Source organism: Pipistrellus kuhlii, unplaced genomic scaffold, assembly GCF_014108245.1.
Source record: "Pipistrellus kuhlii isolate mPipKuh1 unplaced genomic scaffold, mPipKuh1.p scaffold_m20_p_8, whole genome shotgun sequence".
NCBI classification, from domain to species: Eukaryota; Metazoa; Chordata; class Mammalia; order Chiroptera; family Vespertilionidae; genus Pipistrellus; species Pipistrellus kuhlii.
The window spans coordinates 51,364,385-51,377,994 of NW_023425584.1; the positions used below are offsets into that span (position 1 = coordinate 51,364,385).

General features: G+C 46.6%; 1 long non-coding RNA gene across 1 annotated transcript; it reads right to left on the reverse strand.

The window, feature by feature from the left end:
- Positions 1–7,399: 7,399 nt before the first annotated feature.
- On the reverse strand, positions 7,400–8,926 carry LOC123651790. Its single transcript, XR_006740709.1, has 2 exons — positions 8,350–8,926; positions 7,400–7,871 (listed from the first exon to the last, which is right to left on the reverse strand). It is a non-coding gene; the product is annotated as an uncharacterized LOC123651790 (long non-coding RNA).
- Between the last annotated feature and the right edge of the window lie 4,684 nt (positions 8,927–13,610).

Sequence of the window (13,610 nt, forward strand, 5' to 3'; positions counted from 1 at the left end):
ATGGTTATTAAAACAAAAAAGGAAGTAGAAACAAAACCTTGTATTTATATCAACAAGGGTGGCAAGATAATTCAATAGGGAAGGAACAGTCTTTTCAACAAATGATGCTGGGGAACTAGCTATCCACATATAAAAGAATGTAGTAGGAGCCTTACCTCACACCATACATAAAAATTAGGATGTATTATAGCCCTAAATGTAAGAACTAAAACTATAAACCTCTCAGTAGAACACATATGTGTAAATCTTCATGACCTTGGGTTAAGCAATGGTTTCTCAGATACAACACAATAGCTCAAGAAATAAAATAATAATAATAAGAAGATATATTTGGACCTCATCAAAATTTCAAACTTCTATGCTTCAAAGGACACTATTCAAAAAGTGGAAATGGCCTGGCAGGTGTGGCTCAGTGGTTGAGCTTTGACCTATGAACTAGGAGATCAGGGTTCAACCCCTAATCAGGGCAGATGCCCTGGTTATGGGCTCGATCCCCAGTAGGGAGGGAGCCGATCAATGATTCTCTCTCACTATTGATGTTTCTATCTCTCTCTCTCCCTCTCCCTTCCTCTCTGAAATCAGCAAAAGTATATTAATAAAAACAAGAGAATAGAGATGAGTTCAGCCCCATCCCACTTCATCTGGTCCACTGGCCTGAAATCTTTCAGCTGGCAGTATGCTGGAACATTTTTTAAAATCAAAAGATGATTGAGGGGCCAATTATATCTTGGTAATGCATCTGCTCCTATTTTATGTTTTAGAACAGTTTCAGATTTACGGAAAAAATGTGAAGATGGTACAGAGAGTTCCCACACACCCCATATCCGGTTTCCTCTACTGGGAACATCTTCTATTACTGTGATACATTTGTCACAATTAATGAACCAATGTGGATACATGACTGTTCACTGAAGTCTATCCTTTATTCAGTTGTCTTTACCTAATGTCCTTCCTCTGTTCTGGCATCCTCCTGGGACACCACATTACATTTAGTCATCCAGTCTCCTACGGCTCCCCTCGGCTGTGACAATTTCTCAGACTTTTCTGTTTTTGATGACCTTGACAGTTTTAAAGAGGACCGGGCAGGTATTTTGTAGACGGTCCCTCTATTGGGATTTGTCTGATGTTTTTCTCATAACTAGGCTGTGGTTACGGGATTTTTGAGGAAGGTCACAGAGGTAAAGTGCCATTTTTATCATTTATCAAGGGTACACAGTATCCCCCATGACTTACCCCTGTTGACGTTGACCTTGATCCCCACCAGGCTGAGTTTAATATTCGCTGGTTTCTTCACTTATAAGGTTACTCCTTTCCCCTCCTTTTCTACTCTGGGGAAGGAAGTCACTGTGCACAGCCCACACCAGGGAGTGGGAGTTACACTCCACCTCCTTGAGAGCAGAGTAGACAGAAACCTGCAAGTAATTTGGAATTCCTCTGTACAGAACAGTTGTCTTTTCTCCCCACTTTTTTGTGCACTCAACCATTTAAGATTATCGTGAATATTTATTTTATACTTTCATGTACAGTCTAAAGTACTTTTTCTTTCCATTCTCAACTTGTTCCAAATTTGGCCATTGGGAACTCGTACAGTTGGCCTGCTCTCAGAATTTTGGGTGTTTTGTTTTGTCCTTTTTTTTTTTTTTTTTTTTTTTTTTTTTTTTTTTTTTTTTTTTTTTAGTCTTTCCTTACTTCCTAGCAGTACAATAATTTTAAATATATATATTTTTACTGATTTCATAGAGGAAGAGAGAGGGAGAGAGAGAGATAGAAACAACAATAATGAGAGAGAATCATTGATCAGCTGCCTCCTGCATGTCCCCATTGGTGATTGAGCCCACAACCTGGGCATGTGCCCTTGACTGAAATCGAACCTGGGATCTTTCAGCCACAAGTCAATGCTCTATCCATGAGTCAAACCAGCTAGGGCAGATTCCATTGTTTTATTGCAATAAATAAAAACAGGAAGGAAGGAAGGAAGGAAGGAAGGAAGGAAGGAAGGGAGGAAGGAAGGAAGGAAGGAAGGAAGGAAGGAAGGAAGGAAGGAAGAAAGAAAGAAAAAGAAAGAAAGAGAGAGAGAAAGAAAGAAAAAAAAAAAGAAAGAAAGGAAGGAAGGAAGAATACCATAAACCTCACATACTTATCACTAGATTTCACAACTTTTAACATTGTTGACATAGCTACCTCATATTTGTTTTTAATCTTTATGGATAACAGGTAAAGATTTTTAAAACATAATCACAATGTCATTATCCTACCCAACAAAGTGAATATTGATGCCTTAATATCACCTTTTACAAGTCAGGGCTTAATTTTCCCTGTGGTTTGTTTTTTTTTTTTTTTTTTTTTTTTTTTTTTTTTTTTTTTTTTGTGTGTGTGTGTGTCTGTGTGTGTGTGTATGTTTTTTGTTTGTTTTTTCCATTAAAGTATATTTATAATTGGTTTGTTCACATCAGGTTTACAATGAATTTTGTTCATTGTAGGGTCACGGTGCTATTTAAGGTGTTCATCTACCTTCACTAAATTAGCGATAAACTTAATTAGACCTGGGAGCTTGATTATGTTTCCTCCAAAGTTAAAAACACACCTTGAACCAGACCGTTCCTCACGATGGAACTTACCTCCATTGGGAGCGAACACCCCCAGGACTCACATTTAGAAGCAGAAAGTGAGGCCCCAGGGGAGGGGGAGGGAGGATGGCTTGAAGGTTTCAAAAAACTCACAGCAGGTGATGCCCAGTGCAAATGCCAAGACAGACATAACCAGGCTCGGGTTTTATGAGAGCTGTGGCAGCTCCTGCTAGTGCTCTGGTTACTAAATTGCACAGATTTTTATGGACTGCACAGCTCTATTTCCCCCATAAGCCCTATTACTTTTTAGCACTCCGTTCTGTAGAGCTCGGGGTGTTTAGCCATGTACATAAGATGTTAGAGCAGAAACGCTAGTACAGCTTTATTGACAAGAATCAGGATGGCCCTGGAAACCTCAGGACGGTGGGTGTCTCCATGTCTCTATGTCCAAGGCCCACCCTATCCCATTGCCACTGCCGCAGCTCTGACCGTCTCTCTAGGGGACCCCCTCGCCCTCCCTAGGGAGGGTCCTCCTGCAAGGCTAGCTTCTCCCAAGGCTCCTGGTGCTGCTGGGTTTACCCCCCTGCAGGCTCCCTCCCTCACCCAGGGCAGCAGACGCAGCTCTTTTACAGAATATTTCATGTCAGCTGCCCGGCTGATGCCCAGGACAGCACTTGGAGTGCCCTCACCCGCCGCCTGAGAAGGGCCTTTCGGAAATACTGGCTGGTGATGAGCCAGCACGGACAGACCCAGCCCAGGAAGCAGCCCTGGGTGCTGGGTACTGCTGTTCACTGCTGGGGGGGTTGCCAGGCCTCACTCAATGCCTGGGGGAGAGGAGGAGAGAGGACTTGGTGTTTCCTCTATGTCTCTGCTTTATTCCCTCTCCTCCTTCCTTATCTAGGTTTCAACAAGTGTTTCCGAAATTCTTGAGAGCCACTGAGAAAATTAAATGTACACTTTATAAAGCACATACACACCAGAAAGCACATGGAGGTGCTTTGAGGGAGAGGCCTGGCTGGGAGATGGGTGTGCAGTCACATCACTGGCGAACAGACAGACGGAGCTTCGGAGAGAACTGCTGTGTGTGCCCTGCCTGGGGACCCCACCTTTCCAAAGGCCGGGCGGCCCCAGAGCCTGCATGGGAGCGTGTCCCAGGGATGGCCCTGCTGTCCTCTGGGCAGGGGACACCCTGTGTTTAGGGGGGTCCTTTCAGGACTGGTTTATGCCGTGCCCCTCCCGCTCCCCCGTGGCTGCGCCCCCATACCCAGAGCTCTAGGTTGATTCCGGGGTTCTGGACTCCCACAGGGTGAGAAGAAGACTTGGGGTGACCAGGGCCACTTTCCACGCCTTCTCTCCTTGGGATCTTTCTTTCTTATGATTGCTTTCAGGTCCTGGCTTCCAGAACTTTCTGGAATTGGGCGGGCACCTGTCAGGCTCCCTCCAGGACTTCTAGCTCAGCTGCTGGGAAGTCAAGCTTTAGGGGAGGAAGGGAGCCCTGGGGTTTCATTCCTTTCTGATCTCTTCCTGGAGTCCAGGCTGGTTACACAGCATGGCTCCTGCGGCCTCTCTTCCTCTGTGAGTTCCGTTTCTTCATTTCCTAGCAGTTGGGCCTGGAACCCAGGCCCAGTGTGGCAGGCCCAGGGTGTAGCATCAGAGTCACTGAAAACCGCGTTACAGCGGGGCGGCTGGCTGGGGGACAGCGAGCTATGCTTTTTCTCCAAATCTGCCGGAGGCACTGTGCCCGCCTGTCCCCTGAACTCCCAGGTGGCTGCTGAGGTGGGATGCTCCTGATAAGAGCTCTCTTATTCACTGACTGGCAAAAACTCTGCTTATCAAACCTTTGTGGGGTCCTCTACAGATACAGGGAGGGAAAACCCAAAAGGAAAATTAAAGCTTGACTGCGGTCCTGCAGACTGCTGCTTCATCTCCTTTAAACCGAGTGCGATAGACACATTCTCGGCAGCCCGCGTACGCAGCTGTATACTTTTCCTTTGTGCGTGGCACTAATCCTGAAGTGTACGACCTCACCGAACAGTGGTACGAGGCTTCCTTACACTAATTACGTCTTCCTGTATGCCCATGGCTTAAAGTCTGGCTTATTCACAGCTTAGTGTACACCATGTCTCACTGTAAAATATCGAAGTACCTGGGAGACTGAATACTCAGACAGTCACACTTCTCTCTCCTAACACTCCTGGTCAGAGCCTCTGCATTCCAAACAGACTTCCGAGGGAGAGGGCTCTTCACCGGCCTGCCAGTCCCCTCTGAGCTGTAACTGTGCACTGGATTGAAAAGCCACACTCAGGTTGTGCTAAAAGTAGTAATAATAATTTTTTAAAGGCTTTCTTAGTGCCAGACCAGGCGTGACTTGCCAGCTCCCCTCACTGCCTGTTGCAAAAGCCACACATTTTGTGGCTGTTTGTTGTCCCCACTTTGGTTCCCCCGGAAAGGCTCTTGCTCTCTTCTGGTGCTCTCCCTGCCTCTCTGAGGATTTAGAGGGGGACAGGGGCACAGGAGAGGGGAGTCCACCTGGGCCCGGGCCTCATTTCCAGGGTCTCTCCCCTCCTGACACTTTAGTCCTGGAAGGGTGATGCTGAGGTTAACCTAAAACTTCAAGGCCTTTCAAGACGAGAAGCAACAAGCATTTATTTGAGCTCAGTAAGCATAGCTGTTCGGGCCCTAGGCAGTGTGGCTCCATTGGCTGGAGCGTCGCCCCATTCACCAGTGTCACAGGTTCAATATCTGTGAGGGCATAGACAAGAGTTGCAGGTTTGATCCCTGAGAGGAGGCAACAGATCAATGTCTCTCTCTCTCTCTCTCTCTCTCTCTCTCTCTCTCTCTCTCTCTCCCTCCCTCCCTCCCTCCCTTCCTCCTTCCCTCCCTCCCTCCCTTCCTCCCTCCCTCCCTCTTCCTCTCTGTCTAAAATCAATAAAAACATGTCGTCGGGTGAGGATTATTAAAAAAAAGAATAGGTGTTCAGAATGCACTGATCCAGGCAGAAGCCCCGGTAGTGCTCCCATGAGGAAATGCTGGCAATGGGTGTTGGTGAGAAGGGAAGGGCAGTTACATCAATAGAAGGCAGGCGTCTGTTGGTGCAGATAAGCTAGCACAGTGATGCTAATCCACACAGTGCTTTCAGTTTCCAGTCCAGCGGGGATCATTTGTAACTGTTTTCTTGCTCTCTTTGCCAACAGATCTTTGGGGCACAATGATGCGTCAGCCCCAGTCTGAAGGTTATTTTGGCCCGTTTTCACAGCCCACTGACGGAGGCGCGGCAGCTCCTCTGGGACGGCAGTGCCGGCTCCATTTCTCAAGTGTCTCTGTTTATGGTATGTTAGCAGGAGGTTAGGCTGCTGATCTCAAGGCGAACAATGATGCTGCGATTCACTTTTCTGTGACTTCCCACAGAGCGGAGAGAAGGGCCATTTCAGAGGAAGGACCATTCAGGTGCACGACCTGGAGGACTAACCACTCACTCTGATTTGGCAGGTCTGGTGGGACCAGAGAGTCTGCCTCTCCAGGAGCGCCCCGGTTGGTGAGGCTGCTGCTGCTGCTGCTGGCTCCAGGGCCACACGCAGCGTCCCTTTGCCTGGATTATCTGGTTTCGTCTTCATCACAACCTAGGAGACAGATATTCTTTTACAGAGGAGGCCAGTGACCTGCAGGGAGGGTGAGGCGTGGACCTGAGGTGGCCTGGCTGAACGTGGCAGAGCCTGGCCTTGGTTCATCCCAGCCTCAGCGGCCTGAGCACACAGCTGCTGCACCTGCTGCCTCCCGTTCTCAGTAGGGACTCTTGTCACGAGGAAGATATGAAATGAATTTGATACATTGACCTTCATCCAGAGAAGTCTGTGATGAGTCCTTATTAAAGACACAAACCCATTTTTATTTACCCATGTTGCCCGTTGAGGTGGGCATCCATCCAGGCATGGCTGTGTGGCCCTAAGTTGGACCCAACCTCAATAAACACTCACTGGGTGCCAGACCTGGACCAGCCCAGAGCTCCAGCAGGGCAGGAGGATTCGGCCTCACAGGTGTCAGGCCACATCTCTGGAACATGTTCAGCAGCCCCCAAAGACACCAATACATTTAAAAAAAAAAAAAAGATTTTTAATTTACTTTTTTTAGAGAGAGAGAGGGAGGGAGAGTGAGAGAGACAGAGAAACATCAATGTGAGAGGAAACATCTATTGGCTGCATCCTGCATGTCCCTTACAGGGGGTCGAGCCTGAAATTCGGCCATGTGCCCTGGCCTGGAATCCAACCAGCAACCTTTCGGGGCATGGGATGATGCCCAGTGGAGCCACCCCACCCAGGGCACCAAAGTATACTCTGTTTCATTACTCTGAGGCAGGCTGCTCAGAGGTAATGCAGGCAGCAGAGGTAGCTTGCACCTCACTTGAAGCTTACAAGTGGCACAACATACCTTTGAGGTGTCTTCCTCCAATGTGTTAAAATAACCCACCTTCTAACATTGTGCACCAAAGGCAGGCCCCGAAGCGAGAAAGAAGCACAACACCCAGCGGTTAAGTATGAGCCTTTGGAGCCAGACCGCTGAGTTCAAGTCCTGCTCTGACTGGCTGCTATGGGCTGGGGCAGCATGCATAATCTCAACCTCTCAATGCCTATTTCCCCACCTGCAGAGCAGAGGTGATGATAATGCTAGCATCTGCCTCTATCGTGAATATTTTTTGAGCTAGTTCGCGTGAGGTGCCTGCCATAAGAAAATCCCTCGAAACGTGTAAGCTGCCATGACCTTTCTGAGCCAATGCAGGGGACATTTTTGTTTCTTTTCCTATGTGTAAGGCCAGGCAGCGACTTTTACTCATTCTTCCCAATAGGAAATCATGGGAGAGAGCCTGCCACTGGGCATTTTCCAGGCCACAGCACCTGGAAAGAACCAACAGTAGCCCAGAGCAGGGAGAGAGATGTATAGGTGGGTGTTAGCACTTGTTCAAATTATGCTTCTGTTTACTCAGCTAGTCTCCAAGCTCTTAAAATTAAGACCCTCTCCTTTGATGATAACCGTGTGTAAGGCAATATTTGCTGAGCCCAGTACCTGCTACCAACACAGGACCGAAATGCAAACACACTTGTAAAGTGGAAACACACTTTTATTTCCTGAGGGCCCCGTAATCAAAGACAAAAGCTATTACTTGATCGCATAATTAACCTCAGGAATAGGAGTGTAAACAGCACAATGCAGGAATTTGTTAATTGGTCTTCCCAGCTACTGATATTAGCCCCAAGTTGATCTGTTGTTCTTCTCTGTTGATTTATCTTAAGTTTTCTAAAATTTGGATTTCTCCCGGGTAAGCAAGAGGAAAGGGTGAAGAAAGAGCTTTTTAACAACTTGAGCATATTCTGTGGGTAAGTGATTTTTTTTTTCTTTCTTTCTTAGAGGTGGACACAACTTGAAGGAAGGTACTCTCTTTCTGGGCCGAGTCAGGCCTCTGGAGATCCAAATTTATGTCCTGTGCACGGATTAGCCCGATGGCGGGGTTACTGATGTGGGAGGCCCCCAACCCGCACCCCGGGCCATGGAGACATAAAACCGCCAGTAATGCTCATGGGCAGTCATGCTTCCAGGACTCTCAGCCTCAGTCTAATTTAGTTCTAATTTATGTTTCCAATCACCGTGACGCCTTCGCTGAGTGGGAATGAACAGGAACACGGGGGTGTTCACTCAGGACACTCAGGCTCTGTGGCTGGAAGGGGTGCCAGGCCTCGGCGAGCACAGGGCCAGAAACGCTCTCCCAGGAGGTTGGGAGGGTGACACTCACCAAAGCAGAAGACCTGGATCCTGATGAAGAGGCCCCGTCACAGCCTTTCTCCGTGGAGTTGGTGTTTCTTCTCCAACGTGGCGCCTCTGTGTGAGACCTCAGGCCCATCTCCAGAGCAGCAGGTTCCTGCAGAGGAGATTCTTTCGCTGGAGCCCTGGCTTCCTGGTTAGGAAGCAAGACTTGCTTAACTAGCCCTGGGTCCCTGCTGGCTGCTTCAAAAAAGAAAAAGAAAGAAAATAAATAACTCACCGAGGGTAGGGATACTGCCTGATGTGTCATACATACTGAAGATTTGAGGATCCAGCTTATGAACGGTCACCTAAGACTTCATGACCCAAAGAATCCGCCCACTTCAACAAACAGCTGACGCCAATTGACAAGTGATGGTTAAATAGCTCTCAAAAAAGGAACACTTGCGAATGGTCCCTCTGGGTGCTTTGAAACCTTCAGGAATCTCTGGGTAACAGTCTAGATCGCCAGCCAGAAAGCCACAGTGAATCACACACAAATGAATACATAGCCTGTAGCTACCAGACCCCAACACCAAGCACGGCCAGCCAAACCAAACGCGCACACAAGGTTACTGACTACAGTTCTTTGTCCACGTTTACTTCATGGATCTCTTGGCTTAGTCAGTGGATGTCTTTCTCAGATGTTTGGTGGTTCTTGACTATTTTTCCCTACTTAAGATACACACACTCACAGTCAGATAGGAGCTCCCTCTGTGTGGTTGGGACTCCCTGACTGAGGAGTTTCTCCTTGGATGGAGGGGGGAGCCTACAGTTTACTTGGAGGAGCCCTCGTTTCTTTGTCCAATGACAGTATAGGGAGGCTTTTTCTCCTGGGTTGGTCACTTCTCTGGGGAGGAATCCCCTGGTATGTGCCAGCCTGTTGGCACTCTGGGAGGTGAGGGACAATTGCAGACTGCAATGTAATCTCCATTCTCCTGTGGTGTGTACTCAGTTGGGATCACATCCCCTTCAGAGTTCTTGTAAACCAGGGGTCCTCAAACTTTTTAAAGTGGGGGCCAGATCATGGTCCCTCAGAGAGCTGGAGGGCCGGACTATATGAACTACTAATTCCTACTGTAACACCTCGGCTGCGCTCACTGCCCAAAAAACCTGGCGGGCCGGATCAGACTCCTCTGCGGGCCGGATGTGGCCCGCGGGCCGTAGTTTGAAGACGCCTGAAACTGTGTGTGTGGGAGGGTGTTGCCATGGGCAAGGAGTGTGTGTGTGTGTGGGGGGGGGGGGGGGAAGGGGGGGGTTTGCATAGATGGTTCCCTGGCCACCAGAAGGTAAGGAAGGGAAGCGGGCTCCACCCACGTCATGTGCTCTTACTTTCGATCATCCCCCAGTTCTCAGCCCCAGGCCTTGCCCTTGCCTTTCCAATAAAGAATTAGCCCACTCTTCATTTGTATCCCCCTCTTCCTGGGCACTTAGGTGTGATTTCTCTCATCTGCGATTTGGAGACCATTCCGCCATCTGCTTCCCTTCATCCAAAGTTGTTGATACCTTTTGTCTATTTGTCTTTTTTCTCTCTTACTCCCCTTTTGGGATTACTATGCCTTTTCAGTTTCTCTACTATTACTTAAGTAGGTCTTTGGGGAGAAAGAGATAATTTGTCATTTTAATCTGGATTGCATATTACTTTCTAATAGGGGATACTGCTTTTTTTGGTTCCTGGCACATTGGGAAGGTAATGTGGCCATTGTGTTTTAGAAGTCTCATAGATCTCCTCTTCCGGATTAAGCTTGAAATGATGGCCTGAAAGATGGTCCCCTGTTTCTTTACTGTTAGTGGCAGGACTGAGTCCATAATTAGCCAAGCCCTGTGCCACGTGCTGCACACGTTACCTCATCTAACACTCATAGCAATTACCTTCTCCTTTGCGGGTGATGGGAGAGGTTCAGAAAGAATGAAAAAAAAATCTTCCAGAGTCACACAAGAGGTTGAGATGAAATTTGAACACAGCGGTATTTTTTCATTAATGCTGCCACTAATAATAACTGCTAACAGTTATGGATGTACTATGTACCAACCTAACTTCTGCGTGGCCCTGCCTCTCCTCAGAACTGTAAGAGCCTTCTCTTCACTTGCCCAAAGTGATCTCAGAAAAACAGGGATCCGCATTTCTGGCTTCAGTGGTCGTTGTAACCTTTATCATTCTATTTGTACAAGTTTGGATCTGGTTTTGCTTTTTAAGAGGGTCCTTTATAAGCTTCAGGTCCCCCAAAACCTTACCAGAGTAGCATGCCATTTTATTATTTACCCTCTTGTGTCCTGGAGGGTTTATTGAAGCTGCTGGATGGCACTCAGCAGAGTTGGAGAGCATCCTCACACTGAAGGATCCTGGTGGCTGGGGACTGGATTGTCTGATTGCATTTAGTAAGGCATCAGGTTTGGTCAAGTCTTAACGGGCTTCATCAATACACATTTAAAAGGTCTCACAAAGCCGGGCCAGCATGGCTCAGTGGCTGAGCTTCAACCTGTGAGTCAGGAGGTCAGAATTTGATTTCCAGTCAGGGCACATGCCTGGGTTGCTGGCTTGATCCTGAGTGGAGGCAGCCGATCAATGATTCCCTCTCATCATTGATGTTTGTGTCCCTTTCCCTCTCCCATCCTCTCTGAAATCGATTTTAAAAAATATATTTTTAAAAAAAGTCTCACAAATAACCTTCCTCTTGTGGTGAGCAGTGTTCTGATGTCTCTTTTATAATCTATGAACCTCCTTAAAACATATTTGCAATATATTTTTATGGTCTATTACATTTGAACCTTTGATTTGCAAGAGTGATTTCAACGTAATTTTTCTTTTGCAGAGCATGACTGCCAAAGCAAAACAAAACCCAAAGGTAAACATCCTTCAGAGGTGCTGTCACAATAGATTTTCCAAAGCCAAGAATGAAACATCAGAATGTTCACTCCCTGGTTCCTTGTCCTTAAAAATCTCGGGGAGAAACGGATCATCTGAAATAGAAACTCTGCTATTTTTATACCCAATTGCAAATGGGGACGTGGCCAGCCTTTCCTCTCAGCAATGCGTCTTCTTAGGAACTGGGTCTGGAATGTATTCATGCTCCATTCTGTGGGGAAAGGTGCATTCTGAGTCCTTTTCAGCTTTCGGTGCTTTCATTTCCCCGAAGGACCTTTGAAATTACCTTTGATATTTTTGGCCTCCTCCACCTAAAAAGAGGAGGCAGAGGGCCGAAGTTGGCAAGGACTTCACTCAGCTGGGCATCGCTAGTACTAATAGAGTGGAAAACGAGAGGTGCTGGCTGATGAACAATGCCACAATGCCATGCTCTGCTTGTTTGTAATTCAAATCAGTGACTAAGCACTCTCACTGACAGAGCTGGTGCAGCCATGCTGGCTCTAACTTGAAACCTATCTCCTGGACCGTAGATAGATTTTAATAAGATAGATTTCAGGAGGATGGGGGAGGTGCGGGGGGGAGGAAGGGATCGGCAGCCAAGGCTTCAGTAGTTGTTGTAATCTTTATCATTCTAACTGTTCAGGTTTGGATCTAATTTTATTTTTTGGAGAATAGAAAAATGCCAAAATCACAAACTGTGCATCAACTTTTCAAATTACTATACGGTTACTCAACGCAGGGCCCCAAGAGCACAGTGTGAACTCACACATACAGTCTTCAGAGGCCACTCGCCTCTCACGGAAAGACTTAGGGCGTCTCCTCTTGGCCACCGGACCTTCCCTTTCTGGGTCCCATTCCTCTTTCTCATGGATGGAAGGGGAACAGCTTAAGGGAAATGATGTTATGATTCATTGGGAACAAGAGGCTTATTCCCAGCTTCCAATAGATCCTTGTATTTGTGTGTTTGTACACACACACACACACACACAATCTATTTCGAAATGCAGTAGGCAGGGAACATGAAAACAACCTGCATCAGAAGCGTTTATGCAGATCCTTTCATCGAGAGCACTAAACCACTTTCTACCAGCATAACTACAAATGGTGCAGGGAAAGCAGGAGGCTCCCCTAGCATTGTTGTAAGGGATGCCGAGGATGAATCCCTCATTGGCTGAATAATCTGATGGAGCACAGGTTCCAATCCTGACTCTGGGGGTTGGGGATGACTAATAGAAGGAAAAAGAATGAAGAGGAGTGTCTGAGGACAGGAATCAGAAAACGCAGGAATCTATTCCTGCTCTGACAAACTGCTTGTTTCTGGTTTCAACGTGGACTGGAAGGAAGCACAGGAGGATGGAGTTGGGCAGACTCCTTTGAGTGTCTTCTCTCCTCTACCCCATCCCTTTGTTCCACACTATGCAGTGAGTGCAGGGAAAAGTGTGCAGAAAGCAAGGCACCACCGGGGTCTAGGGAGGCTGCCCTTGATCCTGGCTCACCTCAGGGAAAAGCAGAGGTCTTTTCCTGTTGTTTGATTTAGACTCTTATCAAGTCAAAGAAATAGAAAGGAGACTTTATAACAGACAGGCTCAAAAGGCATAAAGAAACCTGCTTAAAAACAGTTAACACAAATAATTAAATGTCAATTACTTTTTAAAATTAAACCAATAGGTAGGTTGAAATATTAACTTAACAATTTGGTATGCAGTTGCTGTTGCAAATTAATGATAGCTGTGGTTATTGAATCTCAGTAAGAGGATCCAAGTGTCAAAATTAAGACACTTCCAATGAGATGGGGACGGGGGGGGGGGGGGGGGGGGAGATGGGGGGGAGAGGGAAGGGGGGGATGGGAAGAAAGCGAAAGAGAGAGACTGAGAGACTCACTTTACTCAATTCAACAAGTATTCACTGAACATTTGCTTCGGGCTTTTATGGGTTACCTTTGTGACCCAATTTTAGCTTTAGTTTCAGGCAATGTCTGATCTTTGGGAACTAGTGACATCTAAATGTGGAGACAGCTTATATTCTGATACGAAGATTTAAAAATTCAGTTATAGAAGGTGGTGAATATCTTCATTAAGGAGGTCACAAAGCAGAGTCCCCTTCGTGACCTTTCTTAGTATAATGACACTAATTTCTTTAGAATGAGGTTAACATTTTCTCTTCTGGAAACAATAATAAAAATTATTCATTTATGAATAAAAAAATGAACACCTAAGTATGTACAAAATTGCCATTAGGTGCTCCATACTAGTCTACCTCACAAGGTTTTGATAAGAATCAAATTAGACATTTACGTAACTTTACTCTAAAAAATGTAAACTTCTACATATAGAAATGCTATTTTTATTACATTCCTGGATGAGTCATGAACACATCCAATTGTTCCC